Genomic DNA, 22353 nt, shown 5'->3' with positions numbered 1-22353 from the left:
AGTCGGTGGAGGGCACCGCTTTGTGAAGTGGGACCACAGTTGCAGTGCGTATCCAGAGGTAAGACTTTGATTAAACAGCTGTCCTAGCTGTGGGTTTAATTCCTCATTGAGTTGGAGCACACCGGGGACACCATCTGGTCCCATGGATGCTGTGTTTTTGCTTTGGAGAGCAGTTCTCACTTGGGCTGGAAATTTTTGGGGGCTGCAATCATTTGGTATAGATATCTCTCCTTTTGGGGAGGGGAAGTTTGCACTGAACCTGTCAGCCAGTATGTTGGCAATGTCTGTAGGATCAGTAATCTTCACATCATTTTGAACTAGTTCTGAGCATATCTGGGAGTTTCCTCCCAGGTTTCTAACATAGCTAAAGAAGGCCTTATGATTGTCTTTTGAGTCTTTAGCTATTTTTCTCTCAAAATTTGCTTTGGATGATTTTATGAGAGCTCTTAGTTTTACTTATAGTGATCAAGGGTGTCTTACCTTTTAAGGATTTTGCTCTATCTTGTAGTAGCTTCCTCCTTTTGTTGTAGAGTTTGTTTATGGCTGGGGTCCACCAGACTGGACGCTTGCCTTTGGCACAAAGAGTCTTTGTTTTGCTTGGGATTGCCTTATCCATGCAATCCTGCAGGTGCTGGTAGAAGGCATTTGTAAGTGATTCAGCTTGAGTACTGTTTTCCCGCCAGCTGGGGGCCTTAAAGGAGACCACACTAGTCTTTAGAAGTGTGAAGTCGGCTTTGAAGTTCTTTACTGTGGTCTTTTATTTCAGGTGGGGTGGGATGAGGACCTCCAGCGAGATTAGTTTGTGATCTGATCTCACCAGTGAGGGGTATACTTGCGGTGTTGAACATTGTGCTCCCATGTTCGTGATGATGAGATCAAGTATGTTATCTCCTCTTGTGGGGATGGTGACTAGTTGTTCCATGGCATTTGAGTTTATGAATTCCAGGAACTTTTGGGCTAGGGTGTTTGGGCTTGAGTAGTGTTCCCAGTCTATATTAGGGTAATTGAAGTCACCTAGTATGATGGTGTTTGGTGATACATTTATCCCCTCTAGTGTTTTCAGGAAGGCCATGTGGGGTTCCTGAGTTTGTGATTGGCCTGTAACATGCTACAATTTGCAGAGCAGTCTTGCCTATGGTTAATTGCACCTGGATGGTCTCCGATGCATCGCGGCGTCGCTACCAGTCTTGAGGTGTGGGTGTCCTTGATGAATATGGATACCCCTCCTTTCTTGGTATTGTCGGATTTGGGGCCGGAACGCATGGTATGAGGTAAAACCTGATAGTGCTGGGGTGCTCTCAGGAGCCTTGAACCAGGTTTCTGTCACAGCACAGACATCGATGTTCTCCATACTGAGAAGGGCCTCAGTGCGTGCATTTTGAGATTTAGACTTCTGGCATTGAGCAGCATTACCCTTAGTTTTTTCCTTTTTGTGTTCTAGGGTGGTAGGTTTAGAATTTGAGCCTTGCCTAAAAAGGCACTATGGGGTGGCAAGAGCCTTTGCCAATATCCGGAATCCCAGGGTGACAGGTGCAAGCCATCCCTCAGCGTGGCTTGTCCAGCATGTCATCCCAGGCAGACAGACACTGGATCCCCTTTGAATGACACCAAAAGTTAAGCCAATTGTTAAAGCTGATCATCTTATCTCTGTATTGTGGCATCATTCTTGGTGAAGGTAGGATACTGCTCAAGGTCAGGGTCATACCTGCCTGGGCTACATAATCAGAGAGCTCCTCAATGTCTCTTTTCATGTAGTCCAAGGAGGTACGTCTCAGGTCGTTTACACCAGCGTGGACAATGACTGAGCCATATTTGTACCTGCTGTTGAGAGACCTGAGTGCTTGCGTTATGTGGCGGATTCTAGCGCCCGACAGGCAGCTTACTGTGACCTTCTCCTTACTCAGTCTGGTGAGCGGGACGTCAGTGTGTCTGACTATGGAGTCACCAATGACTAGTGTGTCTGGCATTGCGGGACAACCCTCCTATTGGGTATTCAACCTTTGTCTACACCCAGAGTTACATAGGTACCCATGGCTATGTGCATGGACTATGGCGTGTGCCAGACCTAGGATTCTTGGGTGGGGACATCATACAGGATGGGTCCCGAGGGGGGTGGTGGTGGTGGTGGGGCAATGTGTGGTGGTGTGGTAGCTATGGGCCAGTAACCAGGGTAGGGATGGTGGCTGCGTGTGTGCTGGGGGTGGGGGGAAGCAGAACTGTGGGTTATGCATGTATGTGTTGGGGATGGCCTGGGTTGGATGGGCCTGTACTGCTCGGCCTGCCTAGTATGTGGGGGAGAGGGGTATGTGATGTCAACATGTGAAACATAACAGTGGGCTAATTTAAATCCCTATTTCAATGACAGACGTACAATACAATGAGCTTGGTAGTGTATTGCAGGGCAGACATGTTTAGCTGGACGGGGGGTATACCAATTCATATGTGACATATATTGTTTGGGGCCTCTCAGACCCATTAACGGTGCATGTGGACATATATGTTTCTGTTCATCTACCATTGCTATCTACAGATGTCTGGCCATATATACCTCTCTGGGTATATATATTTGCTTACATATTTCTAACTATGTCCGTATATACCTACGGAGACATATATCTGCGTACATATATGTAACTTGATGTGTATATGTGGACATATAGATGTTGACATATATATGTAGTTGTCAGCATTTGCATGTATATCTGTTCATATATTTGTGTGTGTATATATATATATATATATATATATATATATATATATATATATATATATATCTTGATACTTATATATATTTGCATATATATCTGACTACATCTATAGATATGTTGTACCCGTTTAGATAGTAATATATTTGCACACACATGCCCATCTAGCTGTAGGTATACATTCTCTGTACTGTTGCATGACTGGGCTGGGGCTATGTTTCTGACAACATACGATTTCTGCATATCTGGCATGGCTTAGTGGTAAATCATTTTGTGTATGGTGTGCATGGGTCTTGGGTTCTGGTCTTGCAGAAGCTATTTGTTTTGTTGCTGGGCAGAACACTGGCCATTGGATACGGTGTGCTTAAGGCACTTTCAAGTGTTTGTAAGCGGGTTTGAGTGGAGGTAAGCACTGCTAACTTCCGGTCACAGTGTCTTACACCCAGTTAGCTTCTCCTTTGCTTAATCTGTGTTGGTAACCCCACACAAACGCACTTGCACATGCCTACTAGTGCTTATATATGCTTACTACTGCTTATCTGTGCTTACTCCTGCTTACTGCTGCCTTATTCATTATGATTCTGACTCTTCACATGTGTATTTCCTACAGTACTCCTGTTCATAAAAATGTATGTTATTTAGTGGGTTTTGCATTACAAATATTGCTTATACCTTGCTTTGCTGTGTAAAATAGACTGTGCTGTGCTGGGGCTCGAACTGGGAATGCCTGCTCGTTAGGCAAACGCTCTGCCCACTACACTATTGCTGACATGCTTCATTTGCATATATCATTCTTGTTATCCTCTTCAGCCTTTTAGGCTGCTTTCACCATGGCTAAGCAATGGGCACATCCATGCACCTACAGTTAGCTGTACTCGGTGCTTTAGACAACAATACCGGGGTTTCTTCTTTTCATCTATGTCTTGTTGCTGTTGTACACATGGGTGACTGTTGGTGGGGATATGTGGACACCTATGAGCAGTAGCGCTCATTTATTTCCACTTTATGCTGTTCAACATTGCAGGGATGTGTTTATTCTGTGGGCTCTGCTCTCAGACATGCCCCCAGCACTCGTACATGCTCTGTCTAAGCCTGGGGGCTCAAGCGGCGAGCTGCCATCCTGCTCCTAAGCAGCTGCTTCTGTGCAGGATTAGACTAGTCCTTCACGGAAGATTAGTAAATCCGGGAGCGAGACTATCCTGATTCTTTATTATTAAAAATAAAATAATAGATTATCAAGGGAAGAGAGAATACATTTGTCCTCATCCTTAATAAGAAAATTGAAAAGATGGAGGGTCGAGAGGTAAATGTTGACTATATAGTGAATAATGAAAAAATGGGGGCTATGGTAATAGCATATAATAAAGCAGCCCTATTACTAAAAACTATAATAAATATGTGGAAGGTAATACCCCCCCCCCCCGAGTACAAAATTTGATAAGTGAGAGCCCTAAGATTACATACAGTAGGGGAAAATGTTAAAGACATGTTGGAATATATTAACCCTAATATGGGAAATATTACATATTGGAGGATGGAGAAATGTGGCTGTTGCAAATATGGTAGATATATTAATGAGGGTCCTTATGTTTGTACAGAAGGTTTTGATAGAGTTTTATTGTATCCAGGAAGATGTAGTTGCAACTAAAAAATGGTGGTGTATTTAGCTAGTTGTATCTCATGTCCAGGACTCTATATAGAAAAAACAATGAGACGGAAAGAATCTACAAACATGTATATGATATTAAAAAAGTAAGAATAGCAATGCCTTATTTAAACATTCAAAAAGTTGTGTGGATTTTTTAAAAAAAATTGTATTTTTTGTTATAGACGAAATACATGTTTCTGAAAGGGGAGGGGATAATAAGGCTATGCTTCAACAAAAGAGTTATTTTGGCAAGTAAGACAAAAAGCTACACAAAAACCTAGGCTAAATGATTGTTTCTTGATATATAGTATACTTAAACTTAGAGTTTCTAAGTTAAGGTAATGGAAACTTTATGAAATGTTGAGAATTTTTGGTGATGTTTTGATTGTATTGATGTTAAATATATGCTTTGCAGTGATGTTATTAAATTGGTTTTATACATTAACTGATGTTAAGGGGTGATCGGTGGGGTTAATGAAAGTAGTATTTAAGGAGTATGATTGTTCAATTAATTAAACTCTGATGAAGTCCAGTATTTCTGAAGGATGAAAGTGCCTAGTTTTGGGAATAAAAATTTGGGCAGATTCAATAAACCCTACATGGTCTGCCAACATTGTGTGTGTGTCTTGCCATAACATGCACATGGTAGTGCACTGTTTTGTATTCATAAGCATCCCTACACAGTGTGTAGATCCACACAGCCATGGCAAACACTGTGAAATGCTTATTACAGTGTAAGCAACTGAACTGTATGCTAATCAACCAATCCAGGATGGAGGGACTATTCAACAAGATATAAAACAACCATGTAGACTCAGTACTGGTTTTTCCTGCAAATTCCAAACCCTATCAGAATTTAGCCATAGAAAGGAGTCTATACAGAAAGAATGTTGGGGCTGCTGTTGCTTTAATCCATGTGTATGTACAGCAGGCTAAAGTCTATGCTGCTGCTGCTGCTGTTAATAAAACAAGGCCAAGAAGGAGAAGAGTTTTCAGACCCCAGTTAACTTATCACAATCTGTATGAGAGAGAAACTGTAGAGAGCTACAGGATAGATAGATAGATACACACTACAGGAACTCTGCAACCTCTGTCATCCTCAACTTAGACCCAGGGCAAACTGAGGGGAACCCATACCAGTGAAGACAAAGATATGTGTAGCACTTAGAATTTTAGCTACATGAACCTTTCAGAGACCAACAGAGGACATCCTGGGGGGTGTCACAGGCATCAGCATCCAGGATCCTCCATCAGTTCCTGAATGCTATAGTCCAACATGCCAGTGACCAAATATATTTGTCCCGTACTCCAGAGAACAGGGCCACAAATATGCAAGACTTCTACCCTGTAGCACACCACCCTGAAGTACTGAGTGACATAGACTGTACACATGTAGAAATTAAGGCACCATCTGGGGATCGGGAAAGGGTCTACATAAATAGAAAGGGCTTCCATTCTATTTACTGTCAAGTCATGTGTAATGCTAAGGGAATCATCTTGAATGTGTGTGCTGGCAACTCAGGAAGTTACCATGACTCAAATATCTGGCACACCTCTCATCTGTATCAGATGTTCACTAGGGGTGATATCCCACAAGGTCATTTACTGGGTGATGCAGGTTATGCACCGAAACTGTGGCTGATGATGCCCATCAGAAATGCACACAAACACACACACACACACACACACACACACACACACACACACACACACACACACACACACACACACACACACACACACTGTGAAGAATGCCATAATGAGGAATCTGCTCAAACCAGAAATATGAAGTTGCGTTTCTTGTGCCTAGATACATCTAGGGGACCACTGCAATACAATCCACATGCATGCACTGAAATCTTCACCTTCTGTGCCATGCTTCACAACATCATCCTGAGAAACCAGATTCAGCAGGATCAACAAGTGGAAGGGGCACACATCCCACCAACAATGGCAAGGTCACCACAACCACACAGAGGTGAGGAGTAAGAGGAAGAACCATCAGCTGCTGTGGGTATAGGCATATGTAGATATGCTCAATATGCCCTTGCATTGGCTAAGAGGCAAAGCATAGCACACTCATTCACCACCTAAGGGGTTAAACCTTCATCCTATGCACATGCATATAGTAACAGGGTTCCTATTATGTTATCGAAAGATAACGTAATAGAATGCTCAGAACTTCAAAATGGCCGCATTACGAAGATTGCATTGTGGGATGACAGTACAGTGAAGATTGGGAAATTTGTCCTTTCCTCACTGTGGTGAGAACTCAGAGTTGGAATATATATTTAGCAGGGGGCGTGGGGGGCACAGCCCCCCACAATAAAAACTTTGATATGTGGCTGTTTCGACATTTTGAGTGTTAAATTACATTATCTTTTGATAATGTAATATGAACTCTAGTAACATTGATGCCAGGCAATGCTCATAACCTTTACCTACCCATGTAATGGCTGTGTACTCCTGGCATCAGACAGATTTTAGCCCTAAACTAAAACTGTAGCAACTGTTGGATTTACAAGGTAATTGTTGAACCTGGAGAGTTGAAAGAGAATTGTGTAATAACGCGGATACATGGCATATCCTTGCATGTTGTTACTTGGTAATGCAAGTAAGTAAAAGGTGGGTGATTTGTACAGCAGTGATTTTAACATGTGGCAGCAGAGACTTATGCGAATACATGTGTCCTCTATCATGTAATCAGCTTCAGGCATCAAAGATTCACATGTTCATTCCTCTCAAAAGTACTGATGGCCACTGGATGTCCTCAGTTTGGCCTCATATGTTTGTAGTGGAAAATCATGAAAAAGAGAAGTTAGAAAGTAATGAGACACATTTCAGTTTCAGACTACACAACCCTCAGAAGATTATTAAAACTGCTGATGAAAAAAACTGGTTAGATTCTATCAACTATTTAACTTTCTAACAACAAAATATGTCAAAAGTACAATTAACAAAACAACATCACAAATGCCAATATATTAAGCACTAAGTCAGCTATGCAGCCTGAGCATCAGACACAAATCTTATGAATCCCTGAATCCACAAGATAGAAAACAAGGATATGGCACAGTTATCATCACTTGTACATGGTGTTGTATGGGGGGCAGGAAGCCTAGGCTGACACAAAAGGTAAGTGAGTGTGTGTGAGTAAGAAAGGGAAGCAGGCAGACATTTGGGCAAAGTAATAAATGGCCAGTGAAACAGAATGAGCTTTAAACTTCACGGCTAAACCATGTAACTGTTGTGTGTGTGTCTGTATGGCTCTTCCAGGTAAAAATTGTTGTGTGAGTGTCTGCAAGAACACAGCCAAACTCTGTGCTAGCTCTACCTCTTGGTATGTCAAACAGGTGTGAACCATGCATGGTAGAGGTGGCAGTTCATCATTGTCATGCCTGACCATGAGAACTGGCTCTGCCAGGAGTTGCATTGGCATATCCATGCCCACAATCAGATGCACTGCTGTGACCTGAACTGACTGATGTCTGCTGGACAAGATCCCTGAATGAGGATGCCCAGGACCACTACCCCATGGCTTGCCCCATTTGGGTGTGGACACCTCAACCACTGACAGAGCAATGGAAGTAATGCCACTATGGGAGCATGATCAGGCATGACCACATTGACTAACATCAGATGATGTGGCTAACCTACTTCCATGTAGATACCATGCTCCTCCCAGCAGATGTTCCATCACAGACACCACCCATTCCAACGTGTCAGTCATCCGATCCACTGAATCAGTAACATGGTGGATGCAGTCACACATGTCAGCCTGTGCCCCATCTACAACCCTAAACATTTCTCTGGAGGACCTATTGGAACGTGCCTGCATTTCCATGATGGCCCTAAACATATGTCAAGTGGCACAGGAAGATACACCTGGATCAGATGAAGGATGGACAGCAGGCCTTCTCTGAGCTCCCCTAACAACCCTTCTGCATGGCACTTTGCCCACACTTTGGCTATGCCCGTAGTCAACAGGCACTGAAGCTGCAGTAACTGCACTGCCTTGATTGTCTTACTCTCCACCTGTCCAGTATCTGAGGGCTCACTGCAATGGGTTGGTGTAAGCCTACTGGCTGTGTCTGATGAAATTACAGGGGATGGCTGAATGTCAACTTAATTGTCAGATTCAACCTCTGCACCCCCTGACTGTGCCTCTGTTTGGCCACCAACATCATCAGAGTCTGTTGATACTCTGACATCAGATGGTAGGAGTCCCAAACTTCCACTGTCAGGATTATCTGTGATAATAAGCAACAAACACAGGGAAAAAATAATATGCAAACTACTATAGTCCTATATATGCTAACAAACTAATGGTGGTGCCACTATTACAGACAGTACAGCAATACATACAACAGTCCTGACACCCACATCACAAACTAAATATTTCTTTGAACTCCTCATCAGTACTGACATAAAAATGTTTAGCTTACCATGTGCAGGTGATTGTAGGCTCCCTATGCTGGATGGTCCTGGAAGAAGTTAAGCAAAAGGTAAGGACACCATCATCAGAATGAATAGTAAAATAGGGGGTTAAAGCTTTTTGCCCATTATTATGTATGTTAATGATACTTTTAACAAGAACGTTGATGACACTTCCACACCAAGCCCATGTGTAATCAACCAGAATGTGTTATTAAATGTATCAATCTACAACTAATCCCCCCAACAAATTTAAAGTTAAACAAAACTTAAGTATTGCTGTCAATATTTTACGATACAAGAAATATTTAACAATTGAGATAGATAAGTCTACCTGGAAACTCCTCCTGGGACATACTTTCCTCCCTAAAACAGCAGCACCAACATCAATGACATACTGTTGTGCACTTTCCACTAAGCTGTGGGGATCCCTGAGAGTGGACAGGAACTCTTCATTTGGTATCAGTTGTGGCTCTGTACCAGGCAAAGTGGTAGTCCTCTGTTCATGGTGTTGTGCACTTTCCACTAAGCTGTGGGGATCCCTGAGAGTGGACAGGAACTCTTCATTTGGTATCAGTTGTGGCTCTGTACCAGGCAAAGTGGTAGTCCTCTGTTCATGGGCCACTGCAGCTGCTCTCCTTCGGGCCAATGAAATCATGTCAGTGGCCCTATGGTACACCTGATCATATGTCCTGCTCTGGCCACCTACTGCATTCACATCAGCAACAATCTGCAGTGAAATTTGCATTCTGCCAGACATATACCCATGTCTCCTCTCAAGCAGAAAGACACCATGACATCTAAATGCTTCTACAATTACTTCATTTTCAAGGTCACTGAAGGGGTTTTCTCAGGAATTGGGATGCCTGAGTGCCATAATCCTAGGTGATATAAAACACAAAAGAAGGATAATACACATAAGTATCATGTAAATAAAAGTCCTGTTTCAATATAACACATAAAAGGTAGTATTTAACTATTACCCACTGGAGAAACATAAAACAGTCAAGATATTTAAATAAAAAAAAGGAATTATGTGGTTGTAACATATTAAAATCACACACTAAGCAAGGTTGGATCCAAAACAAGGACAGTAACAATAGCAAATGTTTGTGCCAAACCAGAAATGCAACTTTGCTCCCCCACCCTGAAAACAACAGACAAATGACACATTTTGTTAAAAACCATCAGTGAAATGCTAAAAGTGCTATCAAATAAACTGTCCCTGAAACATGTGTACAGATTTACCACAGAACATTCCATTTTAAGCAATTGCCAGTCATGTCTACCTGTGTCAGCACTCCCCTAGCGGTGTGCATGGACAATCCTAGAAGGCTAACACCACTCTGTCATTGACAATATAGGACATTTATATTTCACAGAAATAACAATAGAAGAGTGTACAGAAAAAAAACAGTTGTAACATTAGCACTTGTGATGACAGTTAATAAGGCTGTGTATCTGAGAAAGTAAAATGCCCTGACAAACATGGCTATGCCTTCAGTGTACTTCTAAGTCATGCATACAGATAAAAGTAGCATTTGCTAATATATATATATATATATATATATATATATATATATATACAAATATATATACATATATATATATATATGTATATATATATGTATATATATGTGTGTGTGTGTGTGTGTGTGTATACATATGTATATATGCATATAGTTCTCACTATTAACTCATGCAGCCAGTTTTTATCACTGTTCCATTTTTGTTAAATTTGTTTATTTGCTAATTATTGTTATATAACTAATTTCTTTACTGACTACTTTGTACATTATTGATGAATATGTGTTCAATTTGATTGTTTAATACTGTCTATTTAAATTTTGGAGATTTTCTCCCTGGGCCTCCATTGAAAATGGGCCTCATGCCCAGTTGGACATTACTCAGTAAGCAAAATAAATAAATACAAATAAATAAATGAATATCTATCTATCTATATATATATATATATATATATATACATATATAAACTCATTTTTTATACTGACATTTCAGCATATGCAGTATATAACTGAAAAGTGCAAGCATATTTTATCAAGATCTTCTTCTGTGTTATCGACATAAACAAGTCTCTTCACCTTCAGGTTCCCTAGCTGCATGATTCCCTTTTTATAGTGTAGATTCAGGGATGTGAGCATGTTAAATATACAAATGAGGTATGAACTCATTAGAATAGCTGAATCCAAAATACTTGGCTCCATGCAGCAGACATTAGCATGGTGCAGGCACTCCCTTAGTGTTTGTTACAAATAGAGTGCAACTGTGAATGAAAAGGAAAACACAAAAGCACTTCAGACTCCCCTTCCTCCAGTGAGTGTGTCAGCCAGGTTAGACTTACAAGGTGTAGAAGTAATTGTATTGAGGTTTTAAATGTAAGTAAGCAGCACACATTTCACAGTTTCTGTTCAGTAACATCCAACCTCACATTCATTTCCTGACAATTGTATATTATTGCCATTTAATATCCTCACACATTTTAAGGACAGTGATACTGAATGCCTTACAGGCTGCATGTCTCAAATTACTGGTCAGATAAGACAAGAATGGGCAACAAACACAGAGATATAAGATAGTGTTGCATTTATGTAAGCAATAGTCAGAAATGATTGTGTGATCACTCAGTGTGCTACTTCTGAAGTTAGTACATGTACAAACAACTGTCATATGTTTTGTTAGTATTGTGGATGATTTTGCAGGTGGTTGTATGCACAATGATTTTAGTTCTCTGCTGCAAAGCTGTTTGTGTGGTAGAGGGATAAGACACCGTTGTTGTGTTTTGAAAGACCATTGGAGTCATAGATCAAATCCAGACCTATGTAAAAATATTTCATGTGTACCAACATAAATTTTGTAGTGTTGTTTAGTTAATAGATTTTTTTTACCTTATTTCACCTAATTTTCCCTTTTTCATGTTTTTTTTTCTTTTTTTTTTAATGCCAGTGTTTGCTCAGTGCATGCCTTAGCAAAAACAAGGGAAACAGAGGAATGTGCACAAACATGGACTAGTGGCCCACACAGGAAGCAGACAGAATGTCTGCAGACAGGGAGTAGACAGTGTAAAGGTAAAAAAGGATACATTGTTTAAATTTTTTTGCTTTCCATGTCGCGGCAGTTAGCAAGCTTCCACAACACTTACAGCCATTGAACACCTGCAGACAGTCAACAATTTAAAATGGATGCATTCTATTAATTCTGTCAGGCACCTTTCAAATATGCTAAGTGGCATTGTGCTGTGGTTAATGCACAGAACTTAAGAATGAGTAGGGGCTTATGCAACTGTTATTTAACTATTCCTGTGGCAGCAGGTGTAAGTGTAGGGCTGTAATACAGATGGCCCTGAGTCCCAATACAGGAAGTGCAACATATTTTTACTGTTGTGACAGTCCAGTTTATAGTGCTGAACAGAAAAATATACAAGTGTTATTTCAATATTCCTGTGGCAATGGATGTAAGTGTAGGGCTACCATACACATGGCCCTGGGTTCTAATACAGCAAATTCCAGACATTTTTGCTGTTGCTCAGGTTTATGTACTACCATAAACATGATAGCAGGAATTGGCAGGAAATCATTATTTCCCATTGCTCTACTTTTGGGATTAGCCATGTCTTGCATTACAAGGGAAGGTGCCACATTTAGGGCACAGATGTGGGGTGTTCAGGAGTCTGGAATATTTATTGGACTCCTGGTAAAGCTCCACAGCCAAGGGCTTCTGCAGGGGGACTATTCTGGCTCCCAGTGCAGGTTGGAGGCTTGGAATAATCTGGACAAGGCTGTATCCAGTGCGACTGGCATGCCATGCACTGGAGAACAGTGTAGGAACCACTTCAATGACCTAAAAAGATGCAAGAGGGATACACTCAATCAGTGATTAGAATAGTTTCAAACTAGTGACATCCCACAGTTGTGTAAGTATACTAATAAAGATAATTTATAATACATAAAAGCTAAATATAGGCAAGACTGGTATGCATAATGCTCTTCTTTTCTTTTCTTTTCTTTTCATGGCTAATCCTGAAATTGAACTGAATAGGCAGACTCATGCTGATTGTCTGGTGGGACTGAAGGAAGCAAGTGGTATGTATGCAGCACAAGTAAAGTACTATTGTAGCTTTAAAAGTTAAAGATAGAGTTTTATGTTTTATATACAGTAGTAGTAAAGTAATCATGCATATCCTAACTGTAAAAGCAAGTATGCATACATAAGCCTATAGCACAAACCAGCTTTAGGAGTCAAGTGTAAGACTGTAGTCAGAGGTTGTGTGTTCAAATACCACAAGTAACAATGATTAAATACTGCAATTCACTAATAATATTACATAAATTAAAATCTCTACAAGTGGCATACATGTTCTGCTATTAACTGTAATCTGTATAACTGGACCAAGCATGTGTGCAATATATGCACATTGCAATGATTACTTTCAGCAATCTGTAATTATAGTTTCTAGTTGGTAGGATGCATACTTAAATGTAATACTTCAAATAAAATAGTTGTATAATTGTGCTAATTTGTTGTATGTTACATATGATGGCACTAATTTTATCTCTTTTTTTTCTTTCACCCCAACCCTTACCTCTTTTTTATTTTCTGTTATGTGTCTTCAAAATGTCTCCATGTCATCTATCTGTAACAAATCACTAAATGCTTCACAGCACAGCGAAGTAGGACATCCCAGTGGGTTAGCCTGCCCCCACTACACCGGTTCCAGCACTGATGCCCAACACATCCAGGATCCTGCCCCTGCACTACCTGCACCCTCATGTAGCACTACCCTGGCAGCTGGTGCTGTGGTACCCTCCAGGAGTACTGGCAGAGATGGGAATTTTATGTCCCATCAGGAGATTCCAGAGTTGGTGCATAGAGTCATGCACAGCACCATTGGTGTATGCATATGCTAGATAGAGTGGATGCTCTCCCTCATGGTCCATAGCAGAAGAAGACATCAATCACTCCAACAGCCAGTGGAGTAAGGGGGCAGTGATGACAGTATTGAAGGTGAGGATTAGATTCTCACTGTCCCCATGTTTGATGGAGATGAGCTTGCGCTGTCCCCTCCCTCACCCCAAACATGGTGTCCCCCAAACTTTTGTGTCCTTCACCATCCTTGTGTCTTGTCTTGTTTTTCCAGTTTGTTTGCATTTGCTTCATCACCTATATAACTTACATGACTCAGAAAGGGTCAGTGTCCCTTACCCAGCATTCCACTCTTACTGAAGAAAAAAGAAAAACAAAACAAAAATGGGCACCTATTCTACAAAAAAAAAAATTATATATATATATATATATATATATATATATATATATATATATATTCCCCCCCCATACATAGCTCTCCATTACGCACGTGTCTTTTTGACACACTTGACTTGGTCCCATTGACTATACAATAACGTTGGATTGTTGTCACTCCACTGTGGAGGTAACACTCCAGATTCAGCTAACATTCTGTATATATTTTCAGTTTACACTGTTGAAGAAATGGATAACTATGGTTCTTTCAGACCTCCCTCCTGTGCATTCCTATATTGCTTTCCCTTTGTTCTTTCCCCTGCTTGCCCCCTATTTCACCACTTCCCTATCTACACCATTATAGCACATATAATCTGGTCAAAAAATAGAATCACACATAACACACATAAGTAAGAAAAAAAACAATGGAGCCCTTCACTATTTGGCCTGTATGTTTGCATTGAGTGTGGCACCATGCACCAATGCCAAGTGACGGTGATTGGCTCTTTCTTGGTGCAGGAACTTCGAAGCAATGTCACTTAAACACTCTGCTCTCCATCAACACACAGTAACACATAGTCCTAATGGAGAGATGAGGTGTCCTAATGGAGAGATGAAAAGTCAGCAAGCAAAGGAGAGTAGTAGTGCTGAAATTGAATTCATCCTCAAGTCTTGGTGAGTACCTTTACAAGGTGGACCCTGTTTTTCACAAAATCTCACCAAGGCGACACTGATATATAGACTGTATTTATATAGCATATGTTGTGGATAGAAGTAAGTCAAAAATAAAAAAATATATAAATGGGTGTACAAGGCCCAGGATAAAAAAAAGTGGTCAATCCTGGTAGGCGCACTGGTGACAGGACTAGAAAAATGACAGTGTAGAATCCTCAAAATCTGGAAACATTCCTACAATAAGGCCAGGTCAGGCCCAGGGGGAGGATGCCCCCCCCCCCCATTGTAGAAGGAAGTAGCAGTCCACAAAAATCACAAAAACTGAAAGACCAAAGAAGAGCCATAAAGACAATAGAGTGGACTGTTGAGGATAAGAAAGAAATTATGTATTGTTACTATTATGCAAAAAGCCTAGAATTTCCAATCAGAGGATATACAAAAAGATTAAGAGATAAATTAGAGGAAAGAAAAATACTTTCACAAGAAAAACTATCAGAAGCTTCAAATGAAAAGTTGTGTTCATTAATATAACAAATTTTTTAAAAACAGTATATAGATCAAGAAACTTTGATATATTTGGAAAAATAAGCATATGAGGAAATGCAAAAATGTAAACAACAAAGCCTAGACATTTTTGAAAAGTATAAAAAAGGAATCTGGACATGGGAAAGAAGCAGAGATTTGATATGGTGCAATATTTATGCAAAGGAGAAAGCTAAAGTAATCAATATAGAGAAGGCAGCCTCAAAGATATTCAAAGAGAAATATAGGCAAAGGCATCCAGATATGGAACATTTCACAATATGAAAAATAATATCACAAAGCTGAACATAGAAAAGATAATTAGTAAAGTAGAAGTTAAAAAAATAGAAGTTGAAGTTATGGAGTGCCTGCAAATTTAAGGATTTAATGTAGAAGGTCTAACACAGATTACATCACAGAACAATGGAGTGAGTCCTCAAAGTAAGGAGAAGCAGGGAGATCAAGAGACATTTGAAGAAGAAATATGGACATGAGAAAGAAAAAGAGATTTAATGTGGTGTAATATTTATGCAAAGGAGAAAGCAAAACTAATCATTACAAAAAGAGCAACACCAAAGATGTTTGAAGAGAAATACAGGCAAAGAAATCTGGATATGGAAAATTTTACAATACAAAAGATAAGAAGACAAAGAGGAAAAGTAGAAAAGGAGAGGAGATTGGTAATGGAGAAGTCAAAGAAATAGAAATTGAGGTTATGGAGCACCTGCAAAGTGAAGGATTCAGTGTGGAAGATCTAATGCAGAAAGTATCACAACAGGATAGAGGAATGGATATCCAAATTAAGTGAAAAATCAGTGGAACAGGAAGTAATTGGTTAGTTGCTATATCAAGATATTTTGGAGCCTTCTACAGGAAACATTCATCTGAAGCTAGACAGCAAGGGAAGGAACAGGAAACTGTGGAAACTCTGATGCAGTCAATGCTGAGGAGTGATAGGCCAATGAATTCCTATATGACAGAGCAACAGATGACACAGGATGAAATTGAAGAGAATGTGCTACAGGAAGATGCTATAGAACTTTCTATAGAATGCCCTCAGGAAATGGAAAACAAAGGATGCGCCCTCAGTCTGGAACAAAATGAACTATGGGAAGAGTTGCTTGATTTAATGGACATAGATATATTAAGATCAATGAAAGAAACAGACTGCTGAAGGTCAATAAAACCCCAAAAGTCAGAAGTCTGATAAAACAAATGAACACAGTAATTAGGACTGTCCATAGAGATCCATGCAATATAACAGAAGTAAACAGGATATATTACTGTGCAGGTAAACTAATAACTGATAAAAGTTCTACCACAAGAACACAGGGTAGTGAGGGAAAGGAAGGGGAGAAATCAAATACAATCATGGAAGTATCGAATAGATAAAAATATAAAGCAATTAAATTAAGAAGTGTCACTGTTAGAAGACTATAGAAGAGGGAGTAGATCAACAAAAATATTAAGAATGATAGATGTGATAAAAGCAATGTACAATATTAAAACAGATCAGGATCTATCATGCACTATCACAAATAACAAACTAAAAATTTCAGCACAGGCAGAAAAAACTTAGAAGATACACAGATAAATATAAAGGAAAGTACAAAATAAACAATTTATTGATGTCCCCAAAAAGTTTTGTAGAGAACTGGGAACAAGGTAAAAGGAATTGAAAGACCATCAAAAAAAAGAAGAAACAGATGCATTTTGGAGAAATATCTATGAAGATCCTGTGGAATATAACAAAGATGCTAAATGGATAAAAGAAGTAAAAGAAAGATAAAGAGGTTTAAAGGTACAGGATATGAAATGGGATGAAGTAACAGCCAGAGACATTGAAACAAAGTTAAGAAAACCTCTAATTGGAAAACTCCAGGCCCTGATGCAGTACCTAACTTTTGGTTAAAAGTATTAACATCTTTGCAAAAAGATTTAGCCATGAGTAAGAACTATTTATATGCACAACACAGACACCAACCTGGCCAACAACAGATAAAACAATGCTCCTACTTGAGTGAACCTGCAAGCTACCCTAAAAATTATAGACCAATTACTTGCCTTCCGACAATGTATAAACTATACACGGGAATTGATGCCGACAGAGTTTATAGTCATTTAGAAGAAAACTCAATTATGGCAGTAGAATAAAAGGGCAATAAAAGAAAGTCATATGGAACAAAGGATCATTTGTTGTTAAATGAAGTCATAATGGAGTACTGTAAAAAGGGGAAGAATCTAAGTATGGCATGGATTGACTACAAACAAGCATTTGATAGTATCCCACATTCATGGATAAAAGAATGCTTAAAATGTATAAGATATGCCCTACACTGATTGACTACATTACAGTGACAATGAAACAATGGCAGACCACTTTGCAATTAAGCCACAATAAAGGACAAATTATTATCCCCAGGATAAAAATTCAAAGGGGGATATTCCAGGGTGACTCTCTGTCACCGTTGCTATTCTGCCTTGCCCTTAATCCATTAAGCTGTTTACTTAACAGCTTAGGTCATGGCTATAATTTAGGTTTTAGAAAACAACAAAGTCTAAAAACTTCTCATCTTATTTTTGTCGATGATTTAAAACTGTTTAGCTCATCACATGAGGAACTGAAAACACAGTTGCAGGTTGTCAAAACTTTTTCAGATTATATTAGAATGTCATTTGGCCTTGATAAATGTGCAAAAGCAACCATTAAAGCAGAAAAACTGCAGCACAAGGAAAACATCAGTTTGGGACAAGAATGTGATATAAAAGAACTCAAGCAAGAGGGAGTGTATAAATACTTTGGAAATGATGAAGGATCAGCAATAAAATGTTGACAAATGCAAGTAAAACTTAGTAAAGAATACTTTAGAAGACTTAGATTAATCCTGAAAACAGCACTGAAATCTAGGAACAAAATCCAAGCTATAAACCTATTTGCTCTTCCTGTTCTAGCTTACAGTTTCAGAGTGATTGATTGGCCCCAAAACATGTTGGATAGATTAGATATTAAAACAAGAATTATGCTTCATGCTCACAAAATTATCTATAACATCAGTGCATAACAAGATTATATATTCCCCGTTCTGAAGGATGGATGGGTCTCCTTGAAATTGATTACATGTCTAGATCTGCAATTGTGGGACATATCTGCTGACCTCATGAGACCCAAACATAGTGAAAGTTTTGAAACATGAGGAGAATAAATCTAAGATGACTTCCCTGTTTAACCTAGCAGAAGCCTATCGAAGTCAAGCAGGAATGGAAATCAAGCCAGAAGTAGATAAAAATCAGGCAGCAACTGAATGTGCCAAAAAACAAAAGAAAGAATATAAGGTGAAGGACCAGATGAAAAAGCAAGAAATGTGGAAAACGCATAAATATAGTTGCAAGTATAGAAAACTTCTGGAAGAACCACATGTTGATCAGGAACGAGCATAGGAATGGTTAAGGAGAAGCAAATTCAAACTAAGAGATGAAAGGTTAATATTGGTGGCCCAAGTTAGTGGGCTACATACACGCCTGTTTACAAAATCCATTGAACATGTGAGAAACAGACAAATGTAGGTTTGATAAAACTGAATTGGAAACAGTTGCACACCTCGTTGTTGGTTGTGACCTACTAATGGCAGAAGGACTGTATACTGAAAGGCATAATAATGTGGCAAGACTGTTGCACTGGGGATTATGATAACATGGTATTGAAGTGGCACTGGAAACATGAGCCACAAAGCATTCATAGAAAATGATAAAGTCTACATCGCATAGGATCATCCATTGCCAACAGTTCAAAAGATAGATGCTAGAAAACCAGATATAGTGGTCCAAGAAAAGAAGACAAAAGTAACATTGATCATTGAAATCACCACACCCATTGACTACAGTGTCCAGCGTACAGAGAGACACAAAGTCATAAAATATCAGGATTTGCAGGCAGAAACTAGAGCAATGTGGAAGAAAGATACCTAGATAGTTCCAATAGTAGCAAGAGCAACGGGTCTTATAAAAAAGAGTCTACAATCCTATTTAAATACGCTACCAATACATGTAACTCCATAAGAATTGCAGAAGAAGTCAATACTGGGCACATTGCAGGTGCTGTGAAAAGCACTTTTGGCTGACATCAAAGAGTGAAACAATACTAATTTCATGAACTTTAATTGCACTTTGACTTAGGAATGGGGTCCATTCCCATCATGGTATTGGAAACCCCCCAAAATTTGGAGAAATTAAAAAGATGTAATGTAAAGTATGATTTTATTGCATTATTACTGCATATTGAAAAGTATTATATACACCTGAATTTGAACTCTATATAATCTGGGCTCTAAACGAAATATGTCAATGCATTTACACCTGCTTCCACAGAGTCAGCTAAGCAGAAAGTGTGTTTCATACATTCATTGCTAACTCTCATAATTTTAGCAGTGAACCTCGCATTTGCCCAGTGGTTAACTATGTCCAAATGAGAAAAGCAGTAGAAATGTGTATCTCGTATGTGCAAACACTTTGCCAACCATCTTGCAAACCTGCTGCCCATCATTGCACTATGCAAAGTAAATAATAGCATGTATTAGTTTTGTTTACTGCCCATATAGTCTTCATGTCATGAAACTACATGTGGAAACATAAAAAAAAATAAAGGCCCTATTTAAGAAAATGTCACATATTTACAATGCAGCCATCTGTTACCTCTCCCCATGCACTGCAATACTGATCTCTCAGTACTTGTTCACAAATATGTCAACTGCACTACATAAATTGGGTTCAGGCACCTAGGCAGCTAGACTTTTCCCTGTGGGACATTTTGTTGGGGACACATGGCTGAAGTGACATTCAGCTGCAGAGAACTATGTCTGTTTGCAAATTTCCTGTTGGCAAAGAGAAGAATGTGGTGCCATGCCCACAACTTCAATAACCAAATGCACAGGGAGAAAATAATGGCCATGGCCCCAAGGCAACACGAGACAGCAGGTAGTATTGTAGGCATCAGCAGCAGGCTGGCCAGTGGGCATGTCAGTGGCAATAAGAATGCAGGGTACAATGGGCAGTGCCTTTATAATTGGTGTGTGTGTGTGGACTACTATCCTCTTCACAGTGTCTAGTGAACATTACCTAAAATGCATACTAGAGCTTAAATGTGACTACAATAGCATGCAGGATTTTCTCCATGCTGTAGCACACTTCTACATGTTTTAGTAACATAAGCATGTACTGTACAGTGAGCAAAATACTTGTTACTTCTTCTGCCCCAATGCACTTGGTTACTAAAGCTGTGGGTATGGCAGTGTGTGCTTCTCTTTGCCCACAGGGAGCTTGCAAACAGCCATACTTCTCTGCAGCTGAATTCCACTTCAGCCACATATCCCCAGCCAAATGTACCACAGGGAAATGTCTAACTGCCTAGGCGCCTGAACCCACATAAATTAATAACAAATGTTGTGTCATATACCATGCATGTCATTAGAATGAAAATATACATTCAGATTTTCAAATACTTGTAGTGATCTGGACACCTGTTTGCATATTTATTTATTTATTGCATTTGTTTACCGGGATAAGTCCACTGGGCCTAAAAAAGCCCATTTCCAGTGGAGGCCTGGGGAGATACAGAAAAAAATCTAAACATTAATTAGTACAGAAGCAGAAACAGTGTTACAGATAGTAAATATAGTAACATATACAGAATATATACATAAAAGCAGGAATCTAGTTTGTTTGATTACAGCAATATATACAGAAAATATACATTAAAGCATAATTCAATCAGAGTGGTATAAACAGAGATCGGTATTATTGTACCAGTATCAACAAGTGAAGATAAAAATAAATATGGAGAAAATATCATCAGTCAATAGTAGCAAAAGACATAGGAGTTTAGTAATCATATAAGGAGAGTGAAGAGGTTAGGTTATAGAGCAGGAACATAGCCAGGAAGAGTTGAGATGATTTTTCAGCATTTGTTTGAAGGTGGTGGTGCTGCCTGTGTTTCTTATAGAAGGTGGAAGTGAGTTCCATAGTTTGGCGACGGTGAAGGCATAGAAGAGTTGACCAGCAGGTAAGGTGGGCTTATCTGCTTTTAGAAGTAGATGATTTTCAGATCTTAGATGCCTGCTGGAATGGCATTTGGCAAGTAGAGTTGAGAGAGCAGGATAGTCCGTGGGTCTGTAGATTATTTTGTGCACAGTAGTTAGTTGGGTGAATGAGAGATGGTGGGGGAGTTCCAGACACCCTAATTGTTTCAGTGACTTACAGTGGTGGGATGAGAATGTGGCCTTGGTGGCAATTTTGCTATTCTGTTGTAACACATAGCAAGTTTGGATTTTGTAGAATTTCGGACATTAGTGAGGAGAGGGGCACCATAAAGGAGAGAGGGTAATAAAAAGGTAGTTGCAAGGGTTTGTCTAGTAGAGAGGCTAAGAAAGTGTTGGTGCCTGTAGAGCATACCAAGCTTTTTGTGTGTTTTTTTATGTTATTGTTTATGTGTAGGTCAAAGTTAAGGTTTTCATCTATAATAATGCCTAATAATTTAGTGTGTGGGACAACTTCTATAGTGGTATTGTCTTAGGCTTGTATAGTGAAGAGTTTTTTATCAAATGGAGTGGTTTTCCTAGGAGTAAAAATTACTAGTTTAGTTTTTTTTTTTGGATTTAGGGCAAGATGATTGTTAAGCATCCAAGATTCAGTAGATGTGAGGGCATTGTGGGTAATTTGCTGGAGTTCAGAGCTGGAATTTGCAGTGCATATTATTGTAGAGTCATCAGCATACTGGATTACTGAGCATTGTGGGAGAGTGGTGTGAAAGTTGTTAATAAAGATGCTAAATAAGAGAGGACCAAGTATGGAGCCTTGGGGTACCCCTGTGGAAGTATTGAGGAAGGGAGAGTAAGACTGTTGCCATTTGGTGGATTGCTGCCTATTGGAGAGATAGCTGTTGTACCCTTGTAGGGTAGGGGGAGAAATGTGGAGGGTGGATAGTTTAGAGAGTAGGATAGCGTGGGAAATGGTATCAAAAGCTTTGGAGAGGTTAACGAAAATGAAGCAATTATTTTACCAGAATCCCGTGCCTGGTTAACCGTATCAAGGAAGGTTAGGATGGCGGTAGTGGTGCTGAGT

The sequence above is a fragment of the Protopterus annectens genome, chromosome 1.part2 (genome assembly GCF_019279795.1).
Source record: "Protopterus annectens isolate FY-2018-M chromosome 1.part2, PAN1.0, whole genome shotgun sequence".
Lineage (NCBI taxonomy): Eukaryota > Metazoa > Chordata > Ceratodontiformes > Protopteridae > Protopterus > Protopterus annectens.
Note: the sequence above shows the minus strand (reverse complement) of the source record.